The sequence below is a fragment of the Pantherophis guttatus genome, chromosome 7 (genome assembly GCF_059756535.1).
Source record: "Pantherophis guttatus breed Tessera chromosome 7, ASM5975653v1, whole genome shotgun sequence".
Lineage (NCBI taxonomy): Eukaryota > Metazoa > Chordata > Lepidosauria > Squamata > Colubridae > Pantherophis > Pantherophis guttatus.
This window is the reverse complement of record NC_142069.1, coordinates 47,990,648-48,011,112: the sequence shown is the minus strand read 5'-3', so window position 1 is coordinate 48,011,112 and position 20,465 is coordinate 47,990,648. Positions and strand designations below refer to the sequence as shown.

General features: G+C 37.7%; 1 long non-coding RNA gene across 2 annotated transcripts; it reads left to right on the top strand.

Moving 5' to 3' along the window:
- The first annotated feature begins 11,144 nt into the window (after positions 1 to 11,144).
- On the top strand, positions 11,145 to 18,825 carry LOC148112833 (uncharacterized). Of its 2 annotated transcripts, none has more exons than XR_015728729.1 (3): positions 11,145 to 11,620; positions 14,175 to 14,234; positions 17,890 to 18,825. It is a non-coding gene; the product is annotated as an uncharacterized LOC148112833 (long non-coding RNA). The 2 variants fall into 2 exon arrangements; XR_015728730.1 differs by lacking the exon at positions 17,890 to 18,825 and adding an exon at positions 14,665 to 14,735 and having other exon boundaries at positions 11,513 to 11,620.
- Positions 18,826 to 20,465: the final 1,640 nt, after the last annotated feature.

The following is a 20,465-nucleotide window of genomic DNA, read 5'->3' as shown; positions in this document are numbered from 1 at the left end:
GCTTTAAATATATTTCTTTTTAATTATGATAGGCATTCTATATTCACTGAATATTCAAGGTAGAAGCGACGAGAATGGTGAGGGTGGCTCCTTATATATACAAGGGGTGGAGCTAGGAATGGGAGTGGTAAGTTATGAATACATTAAAGTCCAAAGAATAAGTTAACCTCTGATGTTCCATATATACATTATTTACACATTGGAGAATAAGGCATTTACATCTGACAAATCCCCCTCTAAATGCCGGTTCGTTACACAACACCAATTACATTCTGATTCAGGACAATATAATACATATAATTTAGAAGTTAAATATTTGTGTTGTTTAGAAGGTAAGGGTTTTGTTAATATGTCAGCTAATTGTTCAGAAGTATCGCAATGTATTGCTTTAATGAATCCGTCTTGAGACAGTTGTCTCACATGCTTAAACTTTATATCAATATGCCTGGACCTTTGTCCAATTGCATCGGATCTGGATATTTCAATGGCCGCTTTATTGTCTTCATGCATAATAAATGGTAAGGTGGGTTTCTTCCAAACATCAGTGATCAGATCATTGAACCATACAAGGTTATTTGCAGCTTTGGACAAACAAACATATTCCGCTTCTGTAGTAGAAGTGGCTACTAGTTCTTGTTTACCAGTATACCAGTAAACTGGACAATCATTCAATAGAAAAACATAACCAGAAGTACTCTTTCTGCATGATGTATCACCAGCCCAATCTGCATCAGCATAACAAGTAATTTTTGGTTCTCTGTCATTATTGGGTTCCAACATTAAACAAAAATCTAATGTACCCTTCAGATATCTTAGAATTCTTTTGACAGCTTCCCAATGATACAAGGTTGGTTCACTAACATATCTTGACAATAGATTGAGAGGTAATGCAATATCTGGCCTAGTCCAATTAGATATATAAAGGAGTGAACCTATAACTGATCTGTAAAATGTGTTGTCTTTAAACTCAGGGGAAGATTCATCAGTGTTTCTAAGAAAATCAGTTTGCATAGGGGTGTCACAGGTTTTAGCATTATTTAAGTTACATTTGTTTAGGAGTTCGATGATTTTATCTTTCTGTGTAAGTTTGAATCCCCTTTTAGTTTTGTTAATTTGCACACCAAGGTATTTATTCACTTTACCCAGAGATTTCAGTGAGAAGTGTTCATTTAACTTATTTACAAAGATTTCCCTGCTCTCTTTATGCTTTCCAATGTATAAAATATCGTCCACGTAAATTAATACAAATTCAATATGATCATTACTCTTTTTTACAAAGAAACAGTTATCAGCAGTGGTGGCGTTGAAATCCATGGTCTTAAGTACTTTTACCAAGCAATCGTACCATCTTTTGCCGGATTGCTTTAATCCGTACAGACTCTTATTTAATAACCAAATTTCGTTCTTATTAGTGTATTGACTGTGTGGTGCTCTTACATATATTTCCTTATCTAATTTTGCATGTAAGTATGCGGTCTGTATGTCATATTGGAATACGTCCAGATTGAGTGCAGATGCTACTACAAGGGCTGTTTTGACACTCTCTGTTCTCACTGTGGGTGAATATGTATCAGTATAGTCTTCTGGATATTTTTGTGCATAGCCTTGTGCAACTAGTCTAGCCTTGTATAAGGTATTGCCTCCTTCTAAGTTCTTAATTTTATAAATCCACCTGGTACCTATAATTGTTTTATCCTTAGGTGCGATCGCAGGTGTGAATACATTTAATCCTTGTAAACTTTCCATCTCTTTTTCCATAGCTAGTTCCCATTTTTCTCTTTCTTCATGTGGAAGTTTCAATACTTCTTCATATGTATTAGGTGTTATTTGTTCTCCATTCATATGCATTATGTAATCTTTGTATTTATTTGGTATTTGGTTTCTATTGTTTCTAATAGTTCTTTCAGGCTTGCTATGGTTATCATGCAAATATCTAGCTTCCTTTTTTGTTAATGTGCCTGTCTTTATTTTATGCTGACTATTAGTCCAAGTTTTGGTTTTGTTCTTACTTTTGTTAATATTTTGATTTTCTGTTGTTCCTTCCTCGCAAGATATCGTATCTTTACATTTATTAGGAAATATTTCATTAAGGTGCAATTTTGACCAATTGGCCTGTTCATGGAACACAGCTGTTCTGGATACTATAAATTTGTTATTACTATCAATAAATCTGTACCCTTTGGTTCCAGTTTCGTATCCCATGAATCTTAATCTCCTGGATACGTTTTCTCCCTTTCTCCTCAATTGTTTAGGTATGTGTACGTCTGCAGTGACTCCAAATATGTGCATGTGTGATAATTTGGGTTTTCTATTGTACATCACCTCATATGGTGTCTTATTCACAATACTGGACCAGGTTCTATTTTGAGTGTAATTCGAATAATGTAATGCCTCTGACCAAAATTGTTTGCCTAAACCAGCATCCTCTAATGTGCACCTAATCATGGTTTGTAGTGTGGAATTTTTCCTCTCTGCAACTCCATTTTGAAATGCAGAAAAAGGATTGGACGTGAAATGTAACATTCCTCTATCCTTTAACCATTGGGAGAATTCTTTAGACATGAACTCACATCCCCTATCTGTCATAATTTGCTTTATTCTGATATTATGTTGTGTTTCTATACGTTTGTAGAATTCCTTAAATTTCTGAAATGTTTCATCCTTGTGCTTTAATGTGTAAACAAAACCATATCGGCTGTAGTCATCCACTATTGTTAGGAAGTAACGTTTTCTATAGGTAATTGAGGGACTTAATGGACCAACTAAGTCCATATGTACCAAATCAAAAATATTGTTAGTTGATCTGTTAGATTTTTTTGGTCTGGGACTGGTTTTTAGTTTGGTGGACTTACATACTGAGCATTCCAAATAATTTTCACAATTTTTTATTTTGACACCTTCTGCGTGTTCAGTCATTTTTTGTACTACAGGAAAGCTTGCATGTCCTAACTTCCTGTGTAAGATGTGAGCACACTCATCATGAATTGGTTTACCTATTTTTGGTTTCTTTTCCTTGTATGTGTTTTTGTGATCATGAGTTATTCTACACTCATCATTGTCACTGTTACTGACATTTTCATCATCTGCTTCAATACAATCTTCCATATTTGAATCAATGTTATGTAAACATCTTTCTTTAGTTATCAGATAGGGTAGACCTCCTTTTATCATTACAGTACCTACATTTGTTTTGTTCTTTTCTATAGTTGCTTTCCCCTTTGAGAAAACTATATTGATATCAGATTCTCTGCTTAATTTTATGGCACTTAGTATGTTGTGAGGTATTTCTGGGATTAATAATACCCCCTCTATTTTCCCTAGACCAGGCAAGGTCACATTTCCTTTGCCTAGTACTTGAACCTTTTCTTGATTAGCTACCTTTATCACAAACTTATCTTCTATAAATGAAGATAATATACTTTTGTTGTTGGTGGTGTGATTTGTTGCACCAGAATCAATAAGCCAATTGTTATTCTCATCCTGCTGTGTTCTGGTGCTGTCTTGTTTATTTAGCCCATTCAGTGACCCAGATTTCCTCTCTTTTGAATTTTCTCTACCCCCTCTACCTTCTTTGTAATTTGGTGGGCTTCTATATTTGTGTCTATCTGTGGAAGATTGTCTGTAATTATATTTGCTCCTATATTCTGGTCTATGTCTCTCTCTTGAGACTTTGGGGCAGTCTCTTCTACTATGTTCCCTGGATCCACAATTGTAGCATCTAAAGGCCTCATTATGTTTATCTTGAAAGACTACTTTCCTAAAAGGTTTGTGGTCTGTTTGGTTACTGGATCGATTTTTTCTTGAATTGTCTTCTGCTATCAATTTGTTAGATAGACTTTCTATGGATAAATATCCCAAATTAATGGTATCTAAGTGTGACATAAAGCTATCCCATGATGGATCAAGTGAATTGATAATAACACTTTTCATTGTTTGATCTGAAATCACTTCCCCCCTCAATTGTAGCTCAGCTCTTATTTTGTTTAGATTTATCAAATGCTCACTTATAGAAACCCCTGGTTTTACTCTAGAGGAAAAGAAATCCTTAGACATTCTTGTGGTTGTAGCTACGCTATCGCTGTGAAATAGATTAAACATGCATTGAATTATTTCTGATACAGTTAGGTTTGGTTTGATGCTATGATACATTGCAGGAGACACGCTAGATATTATTATGAAAAATGCTCTATGATGTAAACAATCTATTTTTAAAGTCCAAGGTCTTCTTGGAGGGCTAGTTATAAAGAATAGTAAATTTTCTTTCATGAAAATAACCTGAAGCTGTTGATACCACTCTTGTAAATTAATGCCATCAATTCTAAGTTTTGGGAAGTCACTGGGTAAGTTACCTACATTATTCTGTCCATTACTTACAACCTGGGGCAGTCCGTGATCTCTCAAGTGCAGGAAATTACAGAACGGCATTGGGATGCTTGCAATGAGTCTGCGCGGTTCTCTGGCCAGTTCAAGTCCTTCTGGGTCGTCTACGTAGTTTCGCACATGCGCGTTGTTCATTTCTTCTTTGGTGGCGTCGTGGAAGGTTCTCTCCCTTTCAGCTCTCTCGATCCACTCCTCCTCAGATGAGTCGGTCTCTGGCTCGGTTTTTGGGGTTCTGGTGGTGGTGACGGTTCTTTTCTTCTTTTTGTGTGCGTTGGTATTCGATTTTGTCTGTGGTGTAGGGCGAAATCGGCATGGCTCTCTGGGCTCGGGCGTCGTCGCTTTCGAAGTCAGGATGGGAGCGTGCAGGTCTTGAGTCGCCGGTTTGATTTCTTGCTTCTTCGTAGATGTCTTGGTAATTTTCAGTCTTGGCCCAAAAGCAGCAAAAAGCGTTTTCATTGCTGATTTTACTTGAGATTTTGTTAAATCGTCTTCACTTTCTGATTTTGGATCATATGAAGAGTTTGAGACTTCTTTCTCACTTTCTTCGTCTGATAGTGTTTTTCGCGCCAGAAATTTTGAACTGAGCGTTTTGATTGGCTCTGCTCCATTCTCTTTTGAAGTTCGTTGAAACCAAGATGGCTGCCATTCAAAATTTCGCGCGGGATCACATCTTTTCTTTTTAACAACTATTTTCTCGGTAGTCATCTCACTTACGATTTTTTGATCTTTGGGTTTTTCTTTAATGACGTTTTTCTCTCTCGCTGCTCCGCTGTTCTTCAGCATCTCCTGGAGGTCCGCGATGAGACTTTCATCATTCTTTTGGCTTTTTAGTATCTTTAATATCTCTGACCTGAGTTCGTTATTTTCTATTTCGATTTCTTTCTGGTCATTATTTTCACTCATTAGTTCTTCTTCTTCAGTGGTGTATTCTTCGGATTCTCTCGAAATCGCATTGGTGGATTCGTTGATCATCTCTTGATCAGTTTCTATTTCTTTGCTGTAGGCCCTGGTGTTGGGCCTATCTTTCTTGGACATTTTTAATTACTTACTGAGTCAATTAACCATCCTCTGCTACCAGCTTGTTGCAATATTTTCAGGATCAGACTCAATAAAGATAATAGAAGTTAAAGCTTTAAATATATTTCTTTTTAATTATGATAGGCATTCTATATTCACTGAATATTCAAGGTAGAAGCGACGAGAATGGTGAGGGTGGCTCCTTATATATACAAGGGGTGGAGCTAGGAATGGGAGTGGTAAGTTATGAATACATTAAAGTCCAAAGAATAAGTTAACCTCTGATGTTCCATATATACATTATTTACACATTGGAGAATAAGGCATTTACATCTGACAAAGACATTTTAATTTGGAGTTGCTCTTCTTCTCTTTCTTCCCTCATTCCACAACAAACCTTCTTCTCCTCCTCCTTTCTTTCCCTTCCCTCCCTCCTCTTCTCTCCTACTTTCTCCTTCCTCCTCTCCTACCTCATCCTACTTCCTTTTGCTTTCCCCCACTTCTCTCTTCTTCCCCCCCTTCTCACCTTCACTCCTACTCCTGTCCCCTTCCCTTCCTCCTCTCCTTTCTTCCATTCCTCTCCCTCCATCTCCTCTTCCTACCCTCTCCTCCTCTCTCCTTTCTAACTTCTTTGCTGTGAAATATTCTCCTCCTTTAGTATCTGAGCAACTCCTGTATTCTAATCGTAGATACTTTCTTCTGTTAAAACATTTCTCTATTCACCAGTTTTTCCCCACCCCAACCCTTATCCCACCTCCCCACCCCACCCTGACTTCCCAGAGCAAAAACAGGGTATAGCATCTAACAAACATATGCTAAAATAAACTAACTAATTATAAAGTTCAAAACTCCCACACGTTCTTTAACTCCCCTTGCTCCAATTCATCAACCTCCCTTTTATAAATTCTCAAGACCAATTAAATTAAATTCATTCTTCCTAGTTATAAAAAAACTTTTTCTTGAAGTATAATCCAATACTTTAGCAGTATTACAAGCAATAAAAATCATGAATAAATTTAATTTCCTTACCCTCGAACATCATTCTTTTTGAACATTACTCCCTAATAAAATTCTGAATTTAATATTAATCCTCTTTCCTTCAAAAAATTGGGCATCTTGAAATCTTACACATTTTATCTCATATATCTTTTAAAATAATACAATCTTATGTTAAACATTTTAAAAATCTCTTAATACCATTAAAACACTTATTTACCAAATATAAATTTCAAAATCTACAGGAGGATATCTTTCAAATTTTCAATTAAACATTTTAATACCTCTAACTTTTTAGAAAGCAGCCCTTTTACTATCCAAAACTAATTATCATTTTGTAATAGAAGTCTAAATTTAACATTAATCCTCTTTGCTTCAAAAAGTTGGGCATCTTGAAAACTTACACAATTTATCTCATATATCTTTTAAAATAATATAATCTTATGTTAAACATTTTGAAAATCTCTTAATACTATTAAAACACATATTTGCCAAATGCAAATTTCAAAATCTACAGGATGATATCTTTCTTAATCTTCTGTTCTTCACTTCTTTCTATATTTTTTCCAATCCTTTTTTTTTTATAAATTCTTTCAACATTCCCCCCAATTTTATTTTTGAAAATTTTAAAATGTTGATTTGAGGTTGATGTTTCTGAAATACTCGCTCTCTTCTTGAGGTCACGTTTTCTAATTTGAAATCCCCATTTCGACTCTTCTTGCTTGTATAATCATTCAATCCATTCCTTTGTCCATATAGCCAAAATTTGTTGCCATAAAGATTGTCAGCTTGCAATAAAGAGTCTATTTGTTGCTTTTCTATCAATTGAATGGAAACGTCCGCCAAAACCTTTATTTCAACTGTGCCAGCCTGCCTTTCAATCCTGACATCCTTTTGATCTTCCAACAGCAAACTCCTCTGAGTAATTTCCTGCTGCCCCTCCAGCAACTGCTTATGTTTTTCCGAGCTGTTTTTTGAAAAGGCTCTTTCAATCGTATCCAAACGAGCAGAATTAAAAGAGTCTAAAAGTTCTTGAAAAACCTGAACAGTCACCGCTTGAGAATTTGCTGATTCACCAGCTCTGATGTCAGCCATATTTCAGCCACTTTGTATTCATCCAGCTATCAGGACAACAATTCCAACTATTTTCCACACAGTATAAAGGCAAACTTTTAATTAAAGTCAGTATCAAATTCTTTCCTCAGTACCAAATTCTTTTCCTGGACGCTTCCACTTTAAAACTTTCTCTCAAGGTGTAATCCAGTAGCTGTATCACTGTTGCAAACGTTAACAAGCGTTAACAAGCACTTTCCCTAGTAGCTTCCTCCTCCCGCTCTCAGGCGCCATTTTCTGCATTTTAAAACGGAGTTAAAGTGTTACTTGCGATTTTTCCTTTTTTTCTCCTGATTTGCTCTGTCTGCAATCAAAGTAAAGATGTTAAAAGTCCCCCCAGTTGTTTTCAGCAGATTTTGGTCGCGGCTTCTAGCTCCGCTTTAGCGGAGTCGTCCCTGGTCCGGAGCAGCTTGACAGGCTTCTATAGGGAGCCCACACCCTTTGCGCCCCAGGATTTCTCCTAGTGCACTTGGGGGGCTCTACCTCTGCCTGTTGGCTCTTCTCTCTCCCCTTTGCCCGGGGAGAGGGTTCCAAGCCTCCAGACAGCTGTTTTTAGGCTGTTCTGGGGCCTTTACGGAACTGGGGATCGGGCGCTTGTAAAAGAGCGTCTTCGAGGCTCGCGGAGCCAAGCGGAAGTCCAAGACGTATTAGATTGATGTGGAGATTCAAACACATACTAAGGAAGAAAGAGAAACATATGAGGCTTTATATATATCTCCAAATTCTCAGTTAATAGCCCTGGCAAATCCTATTGGTCTTTTCTCTTTGGAAAGGATGAACAAGGCTAAGGAATGTTAGAATGGGAACATGAGAGGGACAGCAAACAACCTGAAAAGAGTTATCCCATCCAACACGTATTGTATGATGTGCTGTAAAATGCTCAGAGTCATATGAGTGAAGTAGGATAGAAACATTTGTAATCAACAAACAAATAGAGGTTCCAGATGCATCTATTATTGAAATGCAAAAAGTGCCCATCATTGAATGAAAAGTGGGGAAGGAGATTTCTACTCTTACATGCTCTCTAGAGGCTAAAATGCTCTTGCATTACAATTGGTCTATTTTATAATGTAACTATCCAAATATTGCAGCATGCATCATCTCTTAGCCATTTTCATTCAAGTAGAAATAATTAAAACTAATAAAAATGAAATTATTAGTCTACAATACAATAACACTAACTACAATAAAGCTAATTAACGAAGACTTCAATCGCTCATAGTCATACTTGGCCAGACATTTATGGAACTATTTTGTGTAAATATCACTTGGATCATGACATGAATATGACAAAAAAACCTGCCTTTTTTATGAACACTATAGACTCATTTTTTTACTTGATATTTTCAACTAGACAATATATCCCCTCTGCAGCAACTAATGCACAAATCAAAACACTCACAATGAAGTCCCCTGAGCACTGAAACATTTTTGCAAAAGTTGTTGAGGCATACCAACTATATCAGTCAGTCTAGCTGTTCAGAACCTGGTGAATAAAAATGAAAAAGGGATCCAGGTTTGGATTTGGTTTTTATTCAATGACATATAAGAATGACTAAAGAAGTGTAATTTTGAAGTTCAATCCCTGAGCTTCAATTCAGTGTAAGATCCCGACTATTCTGGCATCTCCCTTTCAAGTAGAGGCATTATGAGAACCAGCTACAGATCTCTCAAAACTACATCGGAAATAAGAGGCAATAAAGGAAAAATACCCTGCAAGTAAGAAATGCCAAATCCTTCTGTTCTGTTTCCGAGTCAATTGCATGGATGTGCCCATGCAAATACTATATCAAGAAATAGGGTCCACCAAGGGCTGTTTTTACCTTTCATATATGAAATGGGGGAATCCCCAAAGAAAGGGTATTTCTTATTGAGCCTCATAGCTACCCTGAAGAGCAAATGCTGCACCCAATTTCTCTTTGACCGAGTTTTCAGCCATTCTCATTTGATGAAAAAGGGATCTGCTTTCTGAGAAGAATTCTTTGGTGGGTGAGGGGTTCGTGTACTTATCTTTGTGATGAGATGGCTGAGGGGAATGGAGTAGCATCTTTTCTTTGACTACCTAATCATGTATTCAACAAATTGCAGCCTCCCTGGCTCTTCACCCTTAATTAAGTCCCAAGAGGAGACAACATAAGGGGATCCTCAGGGATGCCGTAAGGGGACAGAGAGATATGTGACAGAAAATAATAATAGCCTCTGCCCCCTCATAGCAACAAATAAGCCTTTAAAAAATCCACTGAAAAAATTCAAAGTTCAGTAAGAATAAGGAAGAAAAACAGAGGCCTGTTTTGCAGGGGAAATTGATTTTTAAGGAATTAGAGGATATATTTCAGAAGAGTATAAAGAAAACCCTCTATACTTCTGAACATCATTAGTTGAACCAGAGCATTATAAAGCATTTTGACTGTAAAGCAAGATATATTACTGCTGTCAAAGACACAGCCTTTCTTTAGTGTTATACCTTACTGCTTTCTGTCCTGAGCCGATGAACTGTGAAATAAGAAACAGAGTAATCACAAATATCCAACACAAATCCATTTTTTATAAATGATTCATACAAAAACAAGAAGGAAATAATTTCTGGAAAGCAAGCAGGCTTACATAGATTGCTAAAATATAGTGTGATAATAGCTGAAGAAAAGGAAATGAAGCAGTGTTCAAAGGCTTTTAAAGAGAGAGAGAGAGAGAGAGAAAGCAGCAAGCGAAACTTAAACTTTCATCCCTGGTGTCAATTTCTTACTCTCCTTCCTAGTTAAACTTGATAAGTGTTTGGCTTTTTATTGCATCTGCCCTTCCTTTGCTTTATCTGTAAACAAGAATTGTGGCATTAATTTGCACAGTATTTGATCTAATAGGCAGGGCACTGGACCAGAAACCAGGAAACTCTGAGCAAGTCCCACCCTAGGCATCAAAGCCAGCTGAGTGACTTTGAGCCAGTCTGTCTCTTTCAGCTCAACTCACCTCACAGGATTGTTGTTGTAGGGAAAACAGAAGGAAGAAGGAGTATCAGATATATTTGCCACCTTGGATTATTTATAAAAACGTAAAGTTGGGATCAAAAATCTAAAAAAATAATCTTCCTTTAAGATTGGAGATTTGGGGGGAACGTTAGATGCCCAAATTCCCCTTTCTAAAATCCCAAAGGCTGAGGAACACGGCAGTTGGCAGATGTACATAGAAAAACTTTTCATCTCTCTCCAATATCTCTTACAAGAGGAAGAGAAAAACTCTAGAGCCAGGATGCTCAGAATGATTCATTGCTCTAGCATGACTTTGGGGATGAATGTGAATGAAAAGATCTTTGTTGCTAGCATGCACTCTGACTTCTATTTGTTCAAAGAACAATGACAATCATCCAACAATCTCGGTTTACAGATTAATTCACAAGTTTGAAAAGGAATTCTTAGTTATGGTTTTAAAAAAAGCTTAAGATCTATGCAGCACCATTAGTTTATATGAAGAAAGGAAACTAGTTGAAAAAGAATGTAGATATCAGTTTCTCTTTTCTCTTCCTGATTAGTTACAAGGAGTAATAAAGATTACAGGAGTTACCATTAGAGGGGATCAACTTCACTAGATTGAACAGGTGGCATTGAAACAACCTAATAAATATAAAGCGACAACTGTCCTAGACCAGTTTAGAAAGGATAGAGAATAACAATTTAGAAGGGCATATCTGCACATGTATTTAAAATGTGTATGATTTCAATTGGATGCAACTGAGAATAAAAAAGTGAAAATGGATAAACCTTCCCCAAAGAGTGTTTTTAAATAATATTCCAGGGGATACATCAGATAAAGTGGTTTTTCCAGGTTGATGCTCTCCAGATAAGTCAGAAATACAATTCACAGAGTTACAATATTTTTTCTTGAGTAACTTATATACCTTACCAAACACACTATAACTTTTTGGGATAAGTAACTGTTAGAAGGGAGGAGAGGTTTCCCCCCCCCCGAGGATTCGAATTTCCCGGCTGGGAGAGCGTTCCGGCGCCGCGCAAAACTGCGAGAGAAGCAAGCTGCGTGAAAGCAAGTTTTCTTTATTTTTCAGGAAGTCAGATCGAGCGATGTCGCAGACCAGCGTTCCTGGGTGAGCTCACATCTTTACCAGGTAAGCATACATTCTTATACCCTCTTGATCAAAGGGAATCCTTTGTTTTCTATTGTTACTTTTGTCTATGTTTCCTTTGTGTGTGTGCTCTGTTTTTCTTATTCTGATCGTTTCCTACTTCAGACTAGGTGGTGTTTGTGTTATCTGATTTGGTATTCTTTTGTTTTCTCCTGATTCATTATTTGCTTCCTCCCTTAAGATGATCATGTTATTATTTGGTAAGCCCTTACCCCCGGTTTGACTCTTATCATATTGCTTTGGGTTATTGATTAAATCTTTTCCTTGGTTAATCCCCTGCCATACCTTTTGTTTTTATTCTGCTGTTAATAGTTTCTTTCCTGATCTTGTCTAGAGTCTTTGTGTATCGTTTCCTGGGATTTCCTTTTTAATTCTATCTGACTCTGATATCTATGTGTTCTATTTTGGGAAGGTCATTTCCTTATGTCTGGGTTTTCCCCTTCATGAGTTGATGAGGTTTTGACACTGTCTTGGTGGTGTTCCCTTCCTACAATCCCCACTTCTTTTTCTCTCTTTTCTGTGTGTGTGCATGTGTTAAATGGGTGTCTCTTTGTCTTCTGTTTGGGTTACTTCTGAATCGGAGTAGATCTGGTACTCCTGATCAATCTGGACCATCATGAGGGCTGTTTGATTATGTCCTGCTTTTCTCTGGGGAAGATCTGGCTTACATGCCCTTATGCAGCTAAGGCAGGGAGGGATGCAATGACAGAGACAACACAAAAGGCCTCCCAGTACACAGATAGTGACCGCACCTGTTAGGGCAATTTTGAGCCAAGAGAAGTCTGGTAACCAAGAAAAAAGCCAAGAAAGATCTAGGGATGGCTGGCTATGGCCAATGTTTTGTGCCAGTTCCTCTAGGTGGTTGACTTCTGTGTCTACAAGTTTTGAGTTTTGTTCCAAGTCAAAACAGCACAACCCTTTAAATTCTTCGCAGCCATGATGGTGTTTTAGTAATAAATAATCAATCGCTGCACGATTCTCAAGGGTGGCCTCCCTGACTTGTCTCAATTCTCTGTTTAGGGCATCCAATGCGTGGGAAGTCGAATTTAAACTTTTTGCTAGAGTACATGCCAAGCTATTTAGGTTTCTGGAATTCCGGACCGCTAGTCCTGGCACTCCCACTAGCGAAACAGCCAATGAAACATATTCTGCTTTAGTGAGTAAACTTACTTGAGAGTCACAGTCTGCCTCTAGGGAATAAAAAGCTCTCCTGTGTCGTCTCTGTAGGGATGGCATTAGCATGGTCAGTTTCCCTAAGGTGCATGGCCCTCCTGTTGAGTTGGCTGGCAGATATGAATAGGCTTGTAGTCCACACAGTATGAACCAGCCATGAGGGAGCCTCAAGTAGCTATAGGAAAAAGGGATCTGCTCTGTATTATTACATCTCAATTCAGTATTATTTAAATTGATGCAATTTCCATTTCCCAATTTGTTGCACCCATAGATTTCAAAACACAAGGATGAGGCAGAGACAGCAGCCACATGGAGGGTGTACATGTCAAGATCTTTTGTTATAGAAATATTTCCCCACTCATAAATGGTTGAGTATGGTTGTGTGATGGGGAAATGTCTAAGCCATGTGTGATTGAGTATAACCTGTGGCCCTATTGCTACTCCTATTAAACATGTTTTTAAAATGTCTTTTACTGATTTCCCTCCTGCTAAACAAAATTCTGTGGTGTTCAGTATCTCTTTTGCCAGATATTCCCAGATGTTCCCTTTTTCTGGGATAAGGTTTGGTTCTAGGAACCCTGTTACTTGAGTTACAATTAACAATATACCATAAAGGTTACATAGCATGCTTGCAATAGATTTTTGTTTTCCCATTGTACAATTCGATCCCCCCCCCCTTAAACAAATACTAATAATTAAAAAAAAGAGGAAAAAAAAGGTAAATATGTATATCCAGATAGCCAAAATGGTATTACTGGTCAAGTTCGTTGTGTTCAAAAAATGCTTGCAAGGTCCATTCTTCTGTGCCTAGGTTTTTCTTCAGCCTGATTGGAGGGATCTCTGGGCTGTTGTCCACCACTGCAGGTTTGGCGTGTGTCCAGTGTATCCAGCTGTCCTTCTCTGCTACTCGGATAGCTGTCTGGGTTGTTAGCAGAACTTGGTAGGGTCCTGTCCACTTCGGTTGCAGTGGTGAGGTCCTTGTGAAGGATTGGATCCACACGCTATCACCTGGCTCGAACGGGTGCAGGTTTTCCTCCAGGGGCAGCGTCTGTGTCAGGGCACTCTGTGTCCACAGCTCCTGTAGTCTCCTATGTAGGGCTGAAAGATATGAAGAAAGGACCATATCCCCCCTGTCCAGGCTGAGAGACTGTGGGTCAAGGCCTTGTAGCGTGTCAGGTGGACGACCAAACAGAATCTCGAAAGGGGAGATTCCCATGTCCCTTCGTGGTCGCCAATTGTTAGAAGGGAGGAGAGGTTTTCCCCCCCCGAGGATTCGAATTTCCCGGCTGGGAGAGCGTTCCGGCGCCGCGCAAAACTGCGAGAGAAGCAAGCTGCGTGAAAGCAAGTTTTCTTTATTTTTCAGGAAGTCAGATCGAGCGATGTCGCAGACCAGCGTTCCTGGGTGAGCTCACATCTTTACCAGGTAAGCATACATTCTTATACCCTCTTGATCAAAGGGAATCCTTTGTTTTCTATTGTTACTTTTGTCTATGTTTCCTTTGTGTGTGTGCTCTGTTTTTCTTATTCTGATCGTTTCCTACTTCAGACTAGGTGGTGTTTGTGTTATCTGATTTGGTATTCTTTTGTTTTCTCCTGATTCATTATTTGCTTCCTCCCTTAAAATGATCATGTTATTATTTGGTAAGCCCTTACCCCCGGTTTGACTCTTATCATATTGCTTTGGGTTATTGATTAAATCTTTTCCTTGGTTAATCCCCTGCCATACCTTTTGTTTTTATTCTGCTGTTAATAGTTTCTTTCCTGATCTTGTCTAGAGTCTTTGTGTATCGTTTCCTGGGATTTCCTTTTTAATTCTATCTGACTCTGATATCTATGTGTTCTATTTTGGGAAGGTCATTTCCTTATGTCTGGGTTTTCCCCTTCATGAGTTGATGAGGTTTTGACACTGTCTTGGTGGTGTTCCCTTCCTACAGTAACATTATGTAGAACACAAAAAAGAACAGAAAAGCATGGAGATGGATATAATAGTATTGATATAAGCTAGATTTATTTGCTTTCTTTTTCTCAAGCCTTACTAGCTCTTATTCCCATTCTTCACTTTCTGTGCATTCTTTATACCAAAATCAATGGCACATTTTAATGTAATATACAGTAGTGACAATAATAATACATGATTAGATACTTGGATAAGGCTGACCAACTTTGGCAACTACTAGAATTGGAATAAAAATAATATAATTCCTCAGTGTTCTTTATATGTTGCTTGTATAAGTAAATTAATTACTGAGGCTGTTTATCATCCATTACTATTCTTTCAGCCTAATCTTTTCTAAACTCCTATAAGCTATCATGGGACCCTGACTTCTACTATTCTCAGCCACTAGTTGTTCTCCAAGATGGGAATTCTGAGAAATATATCTCTAACTTATCTGGAAGGCATCAAACTAGGGAAAGCTATTTTACTGGTATATCTTTCTGAATATTCTATAAAAACACTCTTTGGGAAAGGTTTATCAATTTCTTATGTGTATTTCTATATGGATATTCTATGAGGAGAGTTTCTCAACTCCTAGTTCTTTAGATCTTAAATGTATATTTATTTTGGAAATAAGCAAAAACTAATACTGCTGGCTAGAGAATGTTAGGAATTTTAAGTCCACATATCTTAAAAGTACCAAGATTGACAAATACTGACATAGAGGTAAAGTTATGTAACATAATTATTTGAAGAAAAATGCAACAATCCTTTGCTATTAGCCAGCATGTATTGTTGAACTCAGATAAATTGTAGTTTGTTTACTCTTGTCTTAGATTAATGACATTGAGATGGGAATTATGAAGTGCTATTATGAGAATAATATTAAATACTTTTTCCAATTGCTCACTTTAGAGATTCCAAGTACAAAAAAAGTATTCTTGCATTAAAATACAGATATACTGAAAAAAAGATATAGAAAGGTTTTATCCAGCAGGGCTGAAATAAATATGAACCTATAAAAGTGGATATTTTTAAGTAATTCAGAAGCTTAGGTACTTAGAACAAGCATCATCATAGACAGGGGAATATTTTCAACAGTTTTGTCCTCACAGGTTGGAAAAGTAATTATTAGGAGACGAAGGGATGGCAAGAGTCTTACCAGACTAGTTACAGTAATACCAAAGTGTGCCTTTCTGATCAGGAAATTGCTTCTTCATGTCTGAGCACAAGCTCAGAAGCTGCCTGGAAGGGTCAATAGTGAGCCTTAGATTCATATATAATGGTTTCTAGAGAGAGTCCTCATGGACCAGTTAAATACCTATTTAGCTCAACTGTGCTATAAAAATGACAGCTTCTCTAAAATGTCGAGACGGTCAGTTTTCAAATAAGCTTGAAATGTGAGAAAATGCACTCTGGGTCTCAACCACTCTGCCACTAAAACAGTGAATGATTGCCCTGCAGAAAGTTATATTTCTCTACTATTTGGTGTATTTCATCCTTTCAGGATTAGTAACGTTTTCAGTGTCTAGGAGCAATGGCTCATAAGATTCCTGATACAAATAACAGATTATAGGTTTTTGCTCTTCAACCAGTATAGAGTAAACTATTTCAGATTTGTTTTTATGTGTTTCGTGAGAAGAAAGGGAAAATGGGACAGAAGCGAGATTAAATGCAACAATATCTCAAACACCATTTGGTATTGATCTGTAGATTTGGTATTTTCTGTGGATTTTAGCAGAATCAGTAATGATGACTGAAGGAAGCTATGCATAGAGTTTAACTTCCACCTCAGTAGTAACTTGGAATTTATAAACTCAGTTGCCTAATGGGGCTCCTCCAGCTAACATAGGGTGGGCTGCTGGGGGTTCGCAGGGGTTTGGGAGAACCTCTAGCTAAGATTCTTTGTAGTTCGGAAAACCCCCAAATCCCACTCCTGGCTAGCTCCACCCCACCCCACTCCGCCCCTCCCAGGAGTCCCCATGCGGCCTGTTTTGGATGCAGGTAAGAGCAGGGCACGCACGGAGGCTTGGGGAGGGCAAAAAACGGGCCTACCGGAAGTTCGCGATGGCTGGAAACAGGCCCATTTCCAGCCTCCAGAGGGCCTTGAAGCCTGGGGAGGCCATTTTTGCCCTCCCGGAGGCTCAAGGAAAGCCTTTGGAGCCCAGGAAGGGCAAAAATGCCCCCCCTGCTGTGGTGCAGGAGGCCAACTAAGCCATGCCCACCATGGCCATGCCTACCCAGCAACCGGGCAGAGAACCCCTTGCTAAAATTTTTGAAGCCCACCCCTGAGCTAACAAATGTATTTTGTTCCATTTTTTTTAAACAAAGGTGCAGAAGCCTTGCATGGGATCTCTACAAGTCCTCCAAAACATACTAAATTGTAATTTTTGCTATTACAGAAGGGGAACATTTTTAAATCATGGGAGAATATTCATATTAACAGTTGAATAATTAAATTTTAATTAAATTTAGTTTTTATCTTCTCCCTGCCTATTTCATTATCCTAACCATGCCAATATTTTGGAATGTGGCTCTTGGTATGATGGTCAGTTGTTAAATGCAACTATTAGTCCAAAGTTTCACATTCCTGGTTTAAAATATGCTAGCCTGGCATTTTGGCTTCTTCCTCTTGCTTCTTTTTCTGAGTGAGGCTTTGGACATCTGTCTCCAGATCCTAGCTTAATGGCATAGCAATTCAACCATTAATATTTATATTTCAGTTCTCAGAAAAAGATGCCTAGAATTAAAACATGCTGGCAAAATACTGTTTGTTTGTTTTTAGCAAGAATTCGTTGTCCTCAATTTGATGCCTTCCAGATCTGTTGAATTGTTGTCATCTCTGGCTTATTTGACCATTTCTCATGAGAGTCCGGGGCACTTGCAGAGCACTAAATTGTACAGGATTGAATTAGAATGTAGTTTCTAAAATGAAACTAATGAAGAACATACAGTTTATACTGATGAAAATAACAGAGCGTTTTTCAGCACATAAAATACTGTACAAGCACATTTATTTTGACTTTGTAACTTCCTTTTAGTAAAACTGCTGTTTGTGTATGAAAGAACTTAGTCTATTTCTGTTGTAAGTAGCTTCCACTGGAGTTTACTAAGTGGCATTTAAATAATTCGATTCTTGCAGGCTTCAGTCTTTCTAGAAGTGGAACATGGAGGTCTGCCAGATATTGTTGAACTACAGCTCCTAGGATCCTTTGACAAGACTAGCTTCACTGCTGGAAGTTGAGCTCAGTAACATTTGGAAGACCATCAGGTTACCCTGTCAACAAGCTGCAAGAGATACATATGTGCCCTGTGACAAAGTATCATGAGAAGCATGAAATGTTTCATTCAAAGTAGAATATTTGCTGTTTTATTTTTTTGCTAGAGCTGCACTAGCTGTTCACCCATTACAAGTGTACTTTGTAAACAATGAGTTCCTGGTTTAGGGATTTATTGGATAATACTTATAACTTTAATAACCAATTGTTGCAATCTATTACATCATGCCTTGATCATTTTAAAAACTAATGCATCAACTAATTTTAATTTCCAACCTATTCCTTATCTCTGTAATAACTTTATAGTTTTTTTAGTTTCAATTGACATTATGCTTCATTCTTGGTCCAATCCCATCCATTATTGTTTGACTAAACATTTGTTGACAGATAAGATTACTGGGTGTTGCCACTCAACTTGTGTGATTTCCTCTTTCTTCTCTCTCTCTGAAGACCAGGTCACTATGGATAGCTGTTGTAGTTTGAATTTGCTAGCACTTTAAATTAATTGATGTACATCAGCTTGAAAGCATCATCATGAAGCAATGAAAAATATATTAAATATATATTCTGTGAAATTACTACTATTCAAAAGATTCAGACTGAATTTATTTCAAGTTTGAATCCTGGTTCAAGCAAATGGAGCAAGATTATTCAAATGATTAATGTATTGTGCAATTATCCTCTCCAAATCACAGAATGTTTACTTGGCTGGTGGTCCCAAATGACACCTTCTGTGTTTTTACACATTTTATTTTTCCTTCCAGCAAAAATCATTAAAGATTAAAAGATGAAATATCTGCACAATGCTGTTTTTTTAATTTGTTCATTATTATATTTGTTTACCCACTAAGGCAGATTCTTTTTTCCTCAGACCACTTTTGAGTGGGGACTGCTGGGAAAAAAACCCTTCAACAACTGGTTATATCTCAGGTATATAACATTTTCCTAGTGGAGATTGTTAGGATGCTGCAGTTCTTGCCCATCTATCAGTGTTATTGCTATGTGTTTCCTGGAATATCACATTCTGTACTGCAAATGCCATGAAATGTCATTTGGTAGATACTGCATGTGATATCCTCAATAAGAACATTTACAGTTCTAGCTATCCACTCTTTTTGTGACCATTTCTTTGCTTTTTAGGGGCTGCATATTCCATATATCAGTGGAAGCTTAAAGCCTCACATAATCCTTTACAAAGGAAACCAGTCACAAACAAGTTACCTCTTGATAAGATGGGAAGCACATATCAGACAGATTGATTGATAGATAGATGATAGTCAATATCATATGCACATGTGTCTCAATATTTTTATATTTCATTTCTTACTTTGCTTTGTCTTTTGCTGTGGACTGCACATTGCCCATGAATCTTTCTTTGAAATCTGCTTATAGGCAAAAGCTATTTAAGAAAACCTCTCACTTTTCATGTGGATATGATTTTGCAGTATGGTCAGAGTGTGAGATTTATATAAGATTTATATGGAGAGCAAACCCCAAATGTAGGGTTTTTTTAAAGCATATTCTGAGACAGCATGGCTGATTTGAGGGTTATCAGAAAGCAGTTCCTGCTGGTCTATCATTAAAGATGTTAAGTCACTTGTGAATGTCTCCCAGGACTGCATATCTGGCACACTGAGAAGTATCTCAGCAAAGCTGAGAAGTATTAAATAGGGACAGCTGAGACCTAGTAGAGGAGAGGGGCTGTTCGTTAGAGAAGGGGTTGCTGATACAGCATCACAAAGGCAGTTGAAGATCACTGCTGGGAAAAAGGAAAAAGAGATCAGAAGTCATAAAGCCCATAGAAAGTAATCACTTCAAGACATTTCAGATGAATGAAGATGAACTGCCGAGCTGTAGGACACTGCTGTTGGAGGTGTGTGTATCTGCAGATGAGAACAGGAGCAGAAAAGTTGTAACCAGCAACCTAGCAGATCAAAAGTGTCAGGAGTCCCAGGCAAAAGATGACTTGAAGAATACAGATTCAAAGGAAACCGTTGTCATTTATAGTCCATTAAGGATGGTGACAATGGGGCAAACAAAGAAAAGGGCCATTAAAGAGCTGTGCAAAATCTTACAATGGGCTAGAACTACAGCAAGGGTGAAAGTTCCCACAGATGCCTTTAAGAGAATGATGAAGACTGAGGAACAGTAGAATACAGAAGTCATTCCTCCTGTAAGAACTAAACCCAAACCCAGAAGCTTGAAGGAAGAAGTAGAGCAAGTGACTTCGGGAGGAGAAAGATATACAAGATATAACAAAAGTAATAAAAATCCAAGGTATTTGTGAAAGAGTTAAGAAAATGGTAATAGAGGTAAAAAAAAAATCAAAGAGTAAGGAACAAGAAGGATGAAGTGAAGAAATGTTCCAGCAGCATAAACTTGTTATGCAGAAAAAGTTTCAAGGTTAAAAACTAAAAGTAACTACAAGGAATCGAGTTAA